The sequence below is a fragment of the Dendrobates tinctorius genome, unplaced genomic scaffold (assembly GCF_039654945.1).
Source record: "Dendrobates tinctorius isolate UK_male_01 unplaced genomic scaffold, ASM3965494v1 ptg000013l, whole genome shotgun sequence".
Classification (NCBI taxonomy): Eukaryota; Metazoa; Chordata; class Amphibia; order Anura; family Dendrobatidae; genus Dendrobates; species Dendrobates tinctorius.
This window is the reverse complement of record NW_027361681.1, coordinates 1306101-1321129: the sequence shown is the minus strand read 5'-3', so window position 1 is coordinate 1321129 and position 15029 is coordinate 1306101.

Below are 15029 nucleotides of genomic sequence, written 5' to 3'. Positions count from 1 at the left end.
ATTATGAAAAGATTACGAAAAATGAATTTCATTAAATGGGAAAAACAAATGTGTAATAACTACATGAAAAAAGGGTGCAGTGCCCAAAATTGTTAGCCGTCATCTATCTGATATCATTATCTATTCCCACATCTCGCTCTCTAATAGCTACAAAAAAAAAAAAAAGGCAGCACCCAAAGATTCAGGTGAAAACAGTGAACGGTTTATTCACACCGGATGTACACTGGGTGGGCGAATATTCCACAATCTTTTTTTACCTGAATCTTTGGAGTTCTGCCTATTTAGGAGAATTTTTGCACCAACATTTGAGGACTGCGCTGATTTTTCTTTCTCCCCACTCCATAGCTGTCTGCATTGTATCTACATTTATTGGGGTGCAATCCATGGTGAAAATCTGCAACAGATATTGCCATGGTGCAGACAATCTACATGGCTGCTGTAGTACAGTATCCACTGTAGATTTGTGTCCTCTTACTCCTTTTTCTCTGTGGATCTGTCGCTTGCACAGACAGTGCGGCAGAAAGCTCCCCCATGTAACGCCATAGCAAAGCCAATAAAGAAGACTTAAAGTCTCCAAAATTTCAATTTAAACAGCAGACAAAAAGGCAGCAACACTAACCTGCCCAGATCTTGGAACAAATGCACTACAGGGTGCAGCCACCCCATATAGCAAGATGTTAGCAACACAGGTGCAAAATACCAGATTAATCTTGCTTTATGGGCTGGCTGCACCCTGTAGTGCATTTGTTCCAAGATCTGGGCAGGTAAGTGTTGCTGCCTTTTTCACTGCTGTTTAAAATCCCATGTAAACCAATACCTATAACTAAAACTCCTTGTTACAGCAGGACACACTGGTATATACAGTAATTCATGTTCTGATGAGATTATTCCTGGTACTCATTTATACTTGGATATGGATAAAACATTTTGTGCCCATATAAGAAGCTCCAAGCCTAGATTCAGATGAAAAGTTTCCACATCTCACTCCTTGTGACTGACTCTGTATATAGCCCTTCCTAGATACCCCCCCCCCCCCCCCTCCTATATAACTAGGATCCGCTCTAAGCTAAGGTTATGGAGAATAATAAAAGTAGTGTCTTTTGTGTAATACCTCATCCTTCCTGTAGAGGTAGTGCAGGTAAAATAAGCACCTGCTTTATGGCTCTCACTAGGGATCATTATTCTCTTGGCTTCTGTAACATCAGGTTCTGCATTAGAGGATATAGCTATTGTTATGAGAGTTTCTTTGGAGCAATTTCCTGGTTTGAAGACTTCTTGACAACGCCACATACTTTATTGTACATAAGGATTAGCACAGAAGTAATTCTTTTCCTATGAGAGTTTGCTTATACAGAATGTGAAGGATAGTGATGATGACACAGACGTGTCCCGGGGCTAAGGCAGGATCCAGGCAGGTGATATCATCATGCACAAAGCTTCCACATAGAAACCAGGCGAGGACCACACTCACGTCCCACCAGCTATGGTGTATCCACAAATATTTTGAGCAAACAACTCCTCCCATCCCTTTTAAATACAAAACTGATCTGTCTCTTTAAGAGTCTGACGTTACTTACACAATGTCCTATCAAGACTGAAGTAATGGATTTAACCACTTCTTTAGCAAAAGTACTTATGTCCTCCCCTGACCCTAGAAATGTCTGGAGTAGTCCTGTCAGCCTCTTCAGGATAATCACCTCCATAGTAAACTAAAAAAAAGTGATGCTGATCTCAAAATGTTTCCAATGTGATGCCCCTCTTTTGTCATCCATGCACAAGAATGCTGATCCCCAGAAACCACATACCAGCCTAGAAGGGTCACATCCACAGGGCCCCGGGATAGTGTCAATCACAGGGCTCCTAGAATAGTCACAGGCTCAGTGTCCACAAGAGGTGCACAGCCACAATGTCTCCTAGGTCTCCCAGGCATAGACTCCCTAGCCACAGTGCCACAAGAGGGTGGGATTACAGCGCCCCTAGGTGAGTAACATCCGTAGTGCATCGTAAGGGTTTCAGTCACAGTGCCACCACAAGAGTGACAACCACAGAACTGCGAGCTACAGTGCCCTCAGAGGTGGTCAATCAAAGGGGCCCTGGAACAGTCACAAAGGCTACCAGTCACAGTGCCCCAGAAGGGGGACAACTACATTGCCATTAGCCATAGTGCCTCATGACATAGACCCCAGATGGGTCACAGCAATAGTGCCTCTAAAAGATGTAAGTCACATCCAGAAGAATGACATCACTCCCAGAAAAGTCACAGCCATAGTGCCCCAAGAGGAATGACAGCTACGGTGTGCCGAAAAGGCAAGCGGTAGTGCTCCTGATGAGTGACAGTCGCAGTGTCCCCCAAAAGAATGACAGCCACTTACCACTAGCCACAGTTCTCCTAAATCATAAACCCCTATAAGAGTAAAAGCCACAATGCTCTCAGAGGGGTCAACTGCAGGGCTCTTAGAAGAGTCACACCTAAAGTGCCCTCAAGAGGATGTCAGTCACAGTACTACCTCACAGATCAAAGGCAGCCACAATGCCCACAAATTATGCCAGTCACAGACACCGCAGAAGACTGACAGCCACGGTACCCCCAGACCTTTGTTGGTCAGTTTTCCTGCTCAAGCTGATTCTTTCAATCCCCGCAGTCAGTTTTTATATGGGTGTTGTATATATTGATCACCTATTGATCTGCCACGTCTCAGGAAACAGATTACCGTGATGGCCATCTGTGATCCTATCCAACTGACTCATTCACTTGGCTCTCCCCGTAATTCTCGGTGGAGAGGACCATGTGCATGTGGCTGAGAGGGTCAGGGGCAGTATTTGGTTCCCAACGGTGAGATGGGGCCCACACAATTGGCTTCGGACCTGTGTGGTCCATTTATGGTCTCTCCAGCCCCTCATATTTCCCAATAATGGTGCACTGAGATAAAATAACTTTATAATGCAAAGTCATTGTGAGGTCGGGATAACAGAACTTATTCTTTACAAAAAAATATCACGAACCACAAGCTGCAATATGTGGATATCCCTGAGCTAAACCTGATGTTTATACTCTGACAGGATACAAGCGCTTACAACAAACAAAACGGAAAATTCTTTCCAGACCGCAGCTAGTAGTCCGGCTTCCTGTTCCACTTTCCATGCAGCAGAGTCCCAGAGGTAAAGACCAAGTTGTGCTATAGGACATTATTAATGTGTGTTACTTGAGTAGGAAGTGCAGACTCTTTCAGATAAACCAGAATTATACTTCATGCAAGCCAGACCTAGGCTTGTATGGACCCAGATGTAGTGGCCTAGCATGGAGTTGCCCAATGGCCTGGGTGCAAATTTCTTAGGGGTACATTATTTCAAAAAGAAAAAATGAAAGTAGCAAAGGTGTTGTCAGCACCAGGGCCAGACTGGCCATCTGGAAATTCTGGAAAATGCCAGAAGGACCTGTCTAGTTGTGGGCTGTCTTATCTGCTATGTTGTTAACAGAATCAGTGTTCTCAAGACCCTCATACTGTTAAGAGTTGTGACGGAGCACAAAGTCACTGACTCCATCACTTACCCTGGCAGGCTATGGGTATCATTAGAAATATTGGTCTTGTAGTAAATCTTCCTCTTCTCCATCAAGGGTAATATTAGTAATATATCCCATCTGGTGCTTGGGGACGGGGACAGCACGGGCCTCTGTGATTTCAAATGCCAGGGCTGAGATTTAGTCCCAGTCCGTACCTGGTTAGCACTATAGATGTAAAGCAGAGCACAAGCCCCAGCCTCTTGTCCGAGCGCAATAGATCTCCGATCAATTGCCACCTTGAACTGTCCCGGCATTAGTATGACACAATTGCATTTGGATCCTGCGTATAGTAAGGAGCCATAGGCTCCATGGCCTGCCGCTCTCTGTCCTGTGGGCCGCCAGTACTGCTATGAAATCAATGCATTCCACTCTCTGTGACACATTGCTATGAGAGTAGAGGACCAAGATAAAGTAGCCACAGCTCTGTCCCAGCGAGCCCCACCACTTATGGGGTTGAAGATTCGGGTCTGAGGCGGTTAGGCCAGGAGTAATTTATATTTGCACGCGATCTTTGTGAATATTGCTTTTCCCCTTTGATTTTAGGTAACTTGTAATTTCATTCTTTGTGGCCCTTTAAATGATTACACACCAGCATAATATGCTCGATTAATAACCGAGTCATGATCTAATGACATTTATTGCAAGTTTCGCAATCATACTTCTTCCATTAAACCGACAGATTTTTACAGGAGATGGTGATACCTTGGTTGCCAAAGACACTACCTGAAGCCATGATCATATGGAAAAGTAAGAATGTGTCAGCAGAAGGATGCCTTTGTGTGCATCAATATTCGGATTGGTCTCTGACTACGACATTAGCTGCATACATTGGAATGTGCCGTCAGTAGGTTACATACAGGTGAGTACGACACAAAAGCATTTCGAGAATGGAAACATTTTCTTTAAAGGGAAAATCCAACCTCAAATCATGTAGGTTTTTAACTCCCTGCGGCCCTTTCTATATATAGAAATACTCAATTAAAGGAGAACTGTAGGAAAAATAGATGCACAGTATTGTACCCGATGCAGAGTCAGGGGGGCGGAGCATGACACAGGAAGTCTCTTCTGGTGCTCCGCCCTTTATGGTCCTCTACCAGGCATAGTCTGTCTTTTAAATGCTTTTTATCAAGCTGCTTTAATGTATATTTTATGCAGCGAATTCCTGTAAAAGGCTTTGCAAAAATGATCTAAAAAATACTCTGACCCTATTCCGCCAGGACATGTCTCAGAAATGCCCCTTTAAGTAAATAAGTGCATTATTTTCACCATTTTAGGATCAGTTGTAAGGGATAAGTGTGAGCAAGTAGGACTTTCATCAAGAGTGCCATAGGTTGTCCTATACCATATAGTAGGTATGTGGATATGTTAGATTAGAGGCGGAGTCATTGTAAAAGGGGCGGAGTAATAGTAAAAGTGGTGGATTTGTGACAGTAAAAATGTCTTTTTTTTATTTATTAGTAGACTTTCCCGGTGTTAACCACATTCTTTTAGGATAAGTTAGGCCAGCGAAGACTCCCATTAATTAAATATATTTGTTTACCCAGTGATGATGAACATACATCCATCTATAGGAAAGAGGCTTCCTTTTTGCCCCAATTGTTTTTATTGTGTAATTGAGTTGTGTAAATTACAGCAATCTACTGGCGGGTTCTGGGTTATAGGAATGTGGCTATATATGGAATGGAGCTGTGACCGTTGCCCTTTATTTGCTGAGGGTTTGGCTGGCATCTTGCTCGTTTGCTTTTGATCCCTTTTGTGTCTCAGATTTTCTTCATTGTTGCCCTTCAACCATAGTTCACCCATGACATCATTCGCGGGCGTGTAGCTTCTCACTGTACTAAAGAATCCCAAGGTTTGCCACTGAATCACCAGAGAGATGAAAAGATGAAGGAGGCGAGGCAAGGTCTTATTAAATAATAAAATCAACATGTTCAGAAAATAATTTTTAAAATATTTTTTATGATTTGTTTTTTGGTTTATTCTTATAATTAATTGACCAGAAATGTGAAATTTAATCACAAAAAAAACTCAGGTCCTGTATTAACATGAAGGAAAACACATGGAAAATCAATAAATAAAATCTAAGAAAAAAAACATAAAAATAATAAAGATAAATCTACTATATTTAATAAAATGAATACAAAAATAGTCGGTATCTGTCCCCTATTTGGCTTTCTCTGAACCATGACCACCTGTACACTTACTTGGCCATAGACACATGGCGACTTTGGGTGCGAGAACATTAAGATAGCAAAGTCGTGGTACTGAGATGCAACTAATGATGTGACCGCTGGTGCGTTGCGACCCACAGGTTGATGTGAGATGAGTCTCCAAAAATCCGAATCTTTTAGACATTATTATACGTTTTAGCTTTCAGTTGTAAAAAAAATAATGTTTCCACTCGCTGACAGCAAGCAGAGATCATGAAAATGGCGATGGCTCGATACACAAGGTCTGTCAGAAAGTTGCAGAGGTTTGTCAGCCAATGATTAAACTTCACTTAGAAGTGAAGTCGCCTCCAGGAACGTAGAGCTCCATAATTACCGTATGTAATATAAGAAGGATTTTCTTACTTGTTTTGCTTAATTAATGGACAATTCAGGAGACACAATTGCCTATTAAAGTCTTGGATTATCACTACTCAACTCCAGACATTCCAATAATCCAATGCTTGTCTACAGCCCTGCCCAATAATCCAGAATCCACCATCCAGATGACTGTGCAGAGGGTTCTCTGTCTGTAGCTGTACCATCTAATTCCATTTACTTCCTATAGCCGTCCAGTAATCCAGGACATCGGATGTTGATGGCCTTTGGCGACAGTATAATGTGCATGACAATTTATCAATCTGGTAAATTTGATTTCATCCTGCCGATCGTATTGTCTCCAGGAGATGAACCACTGATCGACAGGTCTGATGACTGATCTCTCATAAAGCACACAGGGTGACTGCATTGTAGCAAAACCTCAGTGATAAAAAGTTTCTTTATGTATGTGGAGAATGTTCCTTTATATCAACATCAGTGAGAAATGGAAACAAAGGATGTATTAGAATGGTGCAAAACTTTCAATTAACTTAGTGGTTGTCTCACATACAAAAACATGGCTGCTGGCTTATGAATGTGGTATTACAGCTCTCCTCCATTCACTTCTATGAAGCTGAGTTGCAATACCAGACACAACCTGTAGGCAGGAGTGGCGCTGCTTTTGGATTAAAGCTATCATGCTGGGACAATCCATTCAATCTTTGTTGATATAAAGCTGGTTCTTTGGTTGACATCCAAACTGGGGTCTCGGTGATGGGGAGCTCGGCCACTCCTAGTAGTAACAGTGCTGTAGGTTGCTTTGTTTTCCCATGTTTCTAACTCCCGTCAGGACATTTCTCCAGGTGACGCATTTAATAAGAACCACAGTGACCTGAAGGGTTTGTACTCATTTTTTGTCCTGGAGCGCTCAAGCAGAACAGGTAACATTTCCTTTCTTCGTCCTGCCTCAAGGACTTTATTACCCTTTGTCCAAAAGTGTCTCCCTGTCCTTCTCTTGTAATGACATAAAAACCTAAGGCAAAAACAAGCCCCCCTTCCCGTCATGGGGAGAAAACCGGTTGATGTTAACGTTTCTGTCCCGGGAAAATGGAGATCGGACTGGTCTGGAAACTTTGTACACTGAATTCCTAGATTTTATTCCACTTATTAACCACGTTTTGATTAATTTCTTTTTAGGTCAGAGCTAGGTTTGTCTAATACAGAGCTCCAAATGAGTGCAACGATTGCGGCCACTACCTCTGCGATCGCAACCGGGACCGTGCAGATGAGGGGCCAGCAGACACTAGTACAAACTTCAACTGGATGCGTGTCCTTGAGAGAACTTGCATGGAACCCCAGACCAAGGAAGATTGACAGTCATCTTGTGTTTCTTCCTTTTTCTAATAATTGTGCCAATAGTTGATGCTTTCTCACCAAGCTGCTTGCCTATAGTCCTGTAGCCCATCCCAGCCTTGTGCAGGTCTACAATTTTGATGTGATGTGTGGCGCATGGCAGTGACATGAGATACAACCCATAGCCATAGTGGCAAGACTAAATCAGCTGCCGGCTCCTGCACTGGCTATAGAAGAGGACGCTGCGCCGCTTGGGAGTGGGGGAAGGTGGGTAAAATCATTTGTTTCTTTATACCAGTATAGGAGACATTATACCAGATTAGGAACCTTGTACCAGGACATTATTCCAGAATTGGGGTTATGTTACAAGGATGAAGACAATATACCATAATGGGCAACAATATACCAGAATGGGGGACGTTATACCAGAAATTAGGATGTTATATCAGCAAGGGGGACATTATTCCAGAATTGGGGTTATGTTACAAGGATGAAGACAATATACCATAATGGGCAACAATATACCAGAATGGGGGACGTTATACCAGACATTAGGATGTTATATCAGCAAGGGGGACATTATTCCAGAATTGGGGTTATTTTACCAGGATGAAGACATTATACCAGAATGGGGGACAATATACCAGCATGGGGGACATTATACCAGAAATGAGGATGTTATATCAGCAAGGGGGACATTATTCCAGAATTGAGGTTATTTTACCAGGATGAAGACATTATACTAGAATGGAGGACATTATACCAGGATGGCAGACTTTTTATCAGGATGGGAAACATTATACCAGAATTGGGGACATTATACCAGAATGGGGCACATTATACCTGAATTGGCGATTTTATACCAGGATGAAAACATTATACCAGAATGGAGAACATTATACCAGGATGGCGGACATTTTATCAGGATGGGAAACATTATACCAAAATTGGGGACATTATACCAGCATGGGGACATTATACCATGATGTTGGCCATTATACCAGAATGGGGCACATTATACCAGGATGTTGGCCATTATCCCAGAATTGGGGACATTATATACAGGGGGACATTATACCAGAATTGGGGATATTATATCACATCCAAAGGCAAAAAACCTCTACACACCTAATATATCTCACAGCTGAGAGTCTGTTACAATTGTGTCTGATGTAGAGAATTCTCTGGGAATCTACACATATTAGCAGAACAAATACCTCTTCTAAGTAAGAGAGTTTGTTACAATGTATCTGCAAAGGAAAATGTATCAGTTTTGGCATTACACTGTTTAGTTCACAGGGTATTTCGTAGACTGGATACAATTGGAACAAACCTTCAGCTGTATCAGGTCTTTATTTTTTTTTTTTTTTTAGCATTTGAATGTACAATAAATAGAAGTGTTTCCAGCAAGCAGAGATCTTAACAATTATGAGATATTATAACACAAAGTATGTTAGAAATTTGCAAAACTTTTTGTTAGGTAATGATTGAGGCGTTTTTAACTTGGCCTTTTAAAGGGATTTTACAGTAGCTGTTGATACCTTCCAGCAATAAGGATTTCGGAATGGCTTCCAGACACGTTATCAATGTGTGATCGCTATCAGACTCATACATATGCACTTAAAATTCTTCACAGAACTCTCATTTTTCACCACAACCCCAAAATTAAGGACAAGAAGCTGCACAGTACATCAGTCTTTGCAATAATGATTAACAGACCATTACCGGCTAGAATTACAATTATAGAGGAAAGCATTATACAATTATATAAGTATTATGCAATTATAGTAGGTAGTATTCTCCAAAACAGGAGTCATTACAAGATGCATTCATGTTTCCATACACAGCAGCAGATTCTGTCCAGTGGACGGAGATTAAATGATTATTTTTGTATTTTTTTTTCTATAAAATGTATTTTTACAACTTGATATCAAACTTCAGTTCAGTCATTTCTATGTTTCCATTCAGATAAATAGGATTATTTTTTCAGCCAGACACCAGAATGGAACCCAAGATACCCCATTATAAGTTAGCAGGGTCTATCTATTGCCAGAGATGGATCCTTAATGGCATTACGAATGAAAGCCGTATGGAAGATGTGAACAGAACCTAAAATTGGTTTCAGGGAAAGCTGCGTGACAACTGATCTGAGCTCCATTGTACATCTCGCATAATGGTTTTCACCTAGATTTTCCAGACCCCTGGATGGTACATCAGCTCCTCTAGGCAAAGACTAACTCCATATTTGAATAAATTGGCATTCAGGACTCCAAAGAAAGAGAGTGTCAATATATGTGGAAGTTGTAATGGCAGCCATAATAGTTATCATCCAGGTTTCCTAGGTAGTCCTTGGGTATTAAGGTTTTAACCCCTTTAACCCCAAGGGTGGTTTGCACGTTCATGACCGGGCCAATTTTTACAATTCTGACCACTGTCCCTTTATGAGGTTATAACTCTGAAATGCTTCCATGGATCCCGGTGATTCTGACATTGTTTTCTCATGACATATTGTACTTCATGTTAGTGGTAAAATTTCATTCATATAACTTGCGTTTATTTGTGAAAAAAAGTTGGTGAAAATTTTGAAAATTTCTCATCTTCCAACTTTGAATTTTCATGGCACACAAAAAACTTAATAAGTAACATTTCCCACATGTTTACTACACATCAGCACAATATTGAACCAATTTTTTTTTGTTAGGAAGTTATAAGGGTTAAACCAGCAATTTCTCATTTTTACAACACCATTTTTTTTAGGGACCACATCACATTTGAAGTCACTTTGAGGAGTCTATATGATAGAAAATACCCAAAAGTGACACCATTCTAAAAACTGCACCCCTCAAGGTGCTCAAAACCACATTCAAGAAGTTTATTAACCCTTCAGATGCTTCACATGAATTTTTGAATGTTTTAAAAAAATGAACATTTACCTTTATTTCACAAAAAAATTACTTCAGGTCCAATTTTTTTATTTTACCAAGGGTAACAGGAGAAATTGGACTACAAAAGTTATTGTGCAATTTGTCCTGAGTACGCTGATACGCAAAATTGGATGGAATTGAGATCGGACACCATGACGCGTTTGGAGAGCCCCTGATGTGCGTAATCAGTGGAAACCCCCACAAGTAACCCCGTTTTGGAAACTAGACCCCTCAAGAAACTTATCTAGATGTGTGGTGAGAACTTTGAACCCCCATGTACTTCACAGAAGTTTATAACAACCGGGCGTGAAAATAAAAAAAAATAATATATTTTCCACAAACATGATCTTTTAGTCCCCAATGTTTTATTTTCCCAAGGGTAACAGGAGAAATTGGACCCCAAAAGTTGTTGTGCAATTTGTCCTGAGTACGCTGATACCCCATATGTGGGGGCAAACTACTGTTTGGGCGCATGGCAGAGCTCGGAAGGGAAGGAGCGCCGTTTGACTTTTTCAACGCAGAATTGGCTGGAATTGAGATCAGACGCCATGTTGCATTTGGAGAGCACCTGATGTGCCTGAATAGTGGAAACCCCCCAATTCTATCTCCATCCCTAACCTCAACACACCCCTAATCCCAACCCTATCCCTAACCTTAACCTTAACACTAACCCTAAGGCCTGTTTCACACATCCGTTTTTTTTGTTCAGTTGCAATCCGCCAAAGATGGGAAAAACGGATATGTTTCTGTTGTGACACCAACGTATGCCACTGGACCGTTTTTTTTTTTTACGGATCCGCTGAAGGAGGAAAGGTTTGGAAATTTAAAGGAACCGCGTCCTGGAAAAGGAGAGAGAGAGAACGCTATTCAGGGTTAAAATCCCTGGCAGAGCAAATCTGGCGAGCATGCGCAATGCAAAATAACGGACCGTCGCTCAGAAAAAACGTTTCAGAGTCCGTCTCCTCCGCCCGGGAGCTGCTAGAATTCTGACGGATCCGTCAAAAAACAGATGCGACGGACGACCGTCAGTCAAAATCCGCCGCTAATGTAAGTCTATGGGGGAAAAAAACGGATCCGACAAAAAAGGGCGGATCCGTTTTTTTTCTAAAAGTGGCGGATTTTGACTTACGTCAAAAAACGGAAATGTGAAACAGGTCTAACCCTAATGGGAAAATGGAAATAAATACATTTTTTTTATTTTGTTATTTTTCCCTAACTAAGGGGGTGATAAAGGGGGATTTGATTTACTATTTATGGCGGTTTTTATATTTAGCAACTGTCGCACGCTAAAAGATGCTTTTTATTGCAAAAAAATAGTTTTTGATTCACCACATTTTGAGAGCTATAATTTTTCTATATTTTGGCCCACAGAGTTATGTGAGGTCTTATTTTTTGCGGGACGAGTTGGCATTTTTATTGGTACCATTTTCGGGCACGTGACATTTTTTGATCACTTTTTATTCCAATTTTTGGGACCAGCAATTCATGAATTTCTTTGGGGGGGGGCGTTTACACCGTTCCACGTGTGGTAAAATTGATAAAGTGGTTTTATTCTTCGGGTCAGTACGATTACAGCGATACCTCATTTATATCTTTTTTTATGTTTTGGTGCTTTTATACAATAAAAACAATTTTTAAAAAAAAATTATTATTTTTGCATCGCTTTATTCCGCGAGCTGATGACGCTGTGTGGTGGCTCGTTTTTTGTGGGACAAGATGACATTTTCAGCGGTACCACGTTTATTTATATCCGTCTTTTTGATCGCGTGTTATTGCGCTTTTTGTTTGGTGGTATGATGATAACACATTGTTTTTTGCCTTTTTTTTTTTTTTTGAAGGGATTCACTACAGGGGTTAACTAGTGGGACAGTTTTATAGGGCGGGTCGTTACGGACGCAGCGATACTAAATGTGTACTTTTATTGTTTGTTTTTTATTTATATATAGAAATGAATTTATTGGGGAATATTTTTTTTTCTTTATTTAGGAATTTTTTAAAAATTATTTTTACACATGTTCATTTTTATTTTTTTTTACTTTACTACATTGTCCCAGGGTGGGACCTCACTATATAGTGTCATATCGCTGACTCTTTCCTCTTGGTATTTGTTATAATCTACTGTATGTGATTATTGTTATGCTGTAATGTCTATTGTCTGTACAAATCCCCTCTGAAATGTAAAGTGCTGCGGAATATGTCGGCGCTATAAAAATAAAATTTATTATTATTATCTGACACTTTGCACTGCACAGTGTCAGATCAGCGATCTGACAGGCAGTGTAGGAGGATTCTCAGCGCCTGCTCTCACATTGCTGCCAGTAGCTAGCCATATGAGGAAAGTACAGAACTGTGTTCTGACCTCATGGGCCACATAAAATGACGTGGCAGCCCGGATTTGGACCTTGCGTTTTGACATTAAAGGTTCCCACTAGAGTTGAGCGAAACGGGTCGGTCAAATTCATAAGTCGCCGACTTTCGCTAAAGTCCGGTTTCATGAAACGAAACCCGACCATAGCGTGAGGTCGGCGACCAGAGCGCCAAAGTCACGTTTCAAATGATGCTTCCAGCGCCCTTTTTCAGCCAATGATGGAGGACGCACACTGTGGGCAACGCGATGACATGGGCAGCGGTCACCACCATCTTTGAGAAGGGCATGCAAGTGATTGGCTTGCTTTGTGTGGCATCACAGGGGGGGTATAAAAGGGCGTGCACGCCGACCGCCATCTTACTTCTGCCGATCTTAGCATAGGGAGAGGTTGCAGCTGCTGATTCTGAATAAGGGAGAGCGTTAGGCAGGGAAGAAGAACCAAAAAACTGCTTCTGCTGGTAGCGATTTCCACTTACAACACAACACTTTGTGTGCAGTGACAGGGGAGGATATATTTTTGTGCATCAGCTCTGTTGGTTATTAGGCTGCCTTATAAGGCTCCCTGATAGCTGCATTGCTGTTTGCACACTGCTGTGCAAACTGCTTTTTTAAAAGCAAAAATACTTTTCTTCCTCTTTTCTGCACAGTTACCAAGCGTTCATTTTTCCACACTTTTGTGTGCAGCAGTCCTGCTTATTAGACTGCCTGCTGCCATACTTGGACTGAGAGCATCATTGTCAGCCTCCTAAAATCTCTAGTGAGATCCAAATTCTCACCAATACTATATAAACCCTCCACCTTGTCATACACCAGCCAATTTCACCCTGTTAAATTGAGGTGTAATCTATAGTGGGACTGAGATAAAAGTTCAGCCTCCTAAAATCTCTAGGGGATTCAAATTCTCCCCAATACTATATACACCTTGTACCTTGTTTTACAGTACCATATAGCTGGTGGTATTTGGGGTACATTTTCCCAAAAATGAGGAAGTATGGTGGAAGAGGCTGTGGAAGTGGGCGGGGGTTGCCAGCTGGTACTGATGGTGGTGGTGCATCTGCTGGTAGTGGCAAAAGCACAATAGCACCTAAGGCAGGAGGTGTTGAGCCTGCGTCATTGTCTGGCTCCACAAGGCCTCGAAGGCTCCCTTTTCTGGGAGTAGGTAAACCGCTTTTAAAGCCGGAGCTTCAGGAACAAGTTTTGGCTTACATTGCTGACACAGCCTCCAGCTCTATCGCCTCCTCTTCTGAAGTTTCAAAAAATAAAAGCACTGAGTCATCAGTGGAGGCTCCTGGTCAGGAACAACACCTTTCCTTGTGTCCTTCACCCCTACCAAAAGTCAAGGATGCGGCGACCACACTACAGATTACTCCATGGAGCTCTTTTCACATACCATGCCCCTGGGTTATCAAGTCAAATCGTGAATTCCCCAGTCCAAGATGAATCTGACATGGAGTGTGGGTCGCCAGTCAGGGCAGTGGGGTTAATCGGTACTGGGCCCGTGTCTCAGAGTGATGTGTCACGGTGGTGGTTACCCGGTCCGTGGCCCTGGGCATCCATGCACAGGGGTGAATAACGTTTATAGGTGAATGATATGTGACGCCACCTGTGGTTTCTGATCAGATTGACCAGCGCTGCAGTGTTGCTTCTCTGGGACAGATGTTGTGGTGCAGCTAAGGTGTAGAAGCCCTGCACAGGTAGGGCCGTAGTCGCAGGGCAGATGAAAGAGTTGGCAGATGGTGTGCGGTGCAGGATGTAGCAGAGCCGTGCGCCAGGCGCAGGAGAAAGAATACAGACACAGTCGTGCAGTTCCTTTACCTGTAGTAAGTGCCGTCCAGGACCCAGAGTACAGATGGAGGAGTTGGTCAGCCTGGAAGCAAATTAGGAATTCTCTCTCTGCAGATAGGTAGTGTGGCCTCCGTTCTAGCACTTATCTGAGGTACTCGCAGTACTGAGTTCGCTGAACGTCCCCTGTTGACTCTCTTTTGGCACTTTTTTCGTATGGCAGGCAGCCATAGCCTTTTCCTTCTGGCTCACACACGTCGCTGCTGGGGCCTCCGAGCCTTAGTTGGTGTCATGATCCATGCTGGATCAGGACTGTTATAAAGCACAGGTAACCTTTTTTTTCTGTGCTTAGGTTTGGTTTTTGCCCCCGGTGGCCATTAGGATTATTGCACTGTGGTGTCGTTTGTTCCAAGTTTTCCCCTGGTGGTGGTGAGCGTCATTGCACTCTGGTTTCTTTAGTTAAGTGCACATGATTTAATGCAGGTGTGATTGCTGGCTCTGCTATAAAAGAGTCA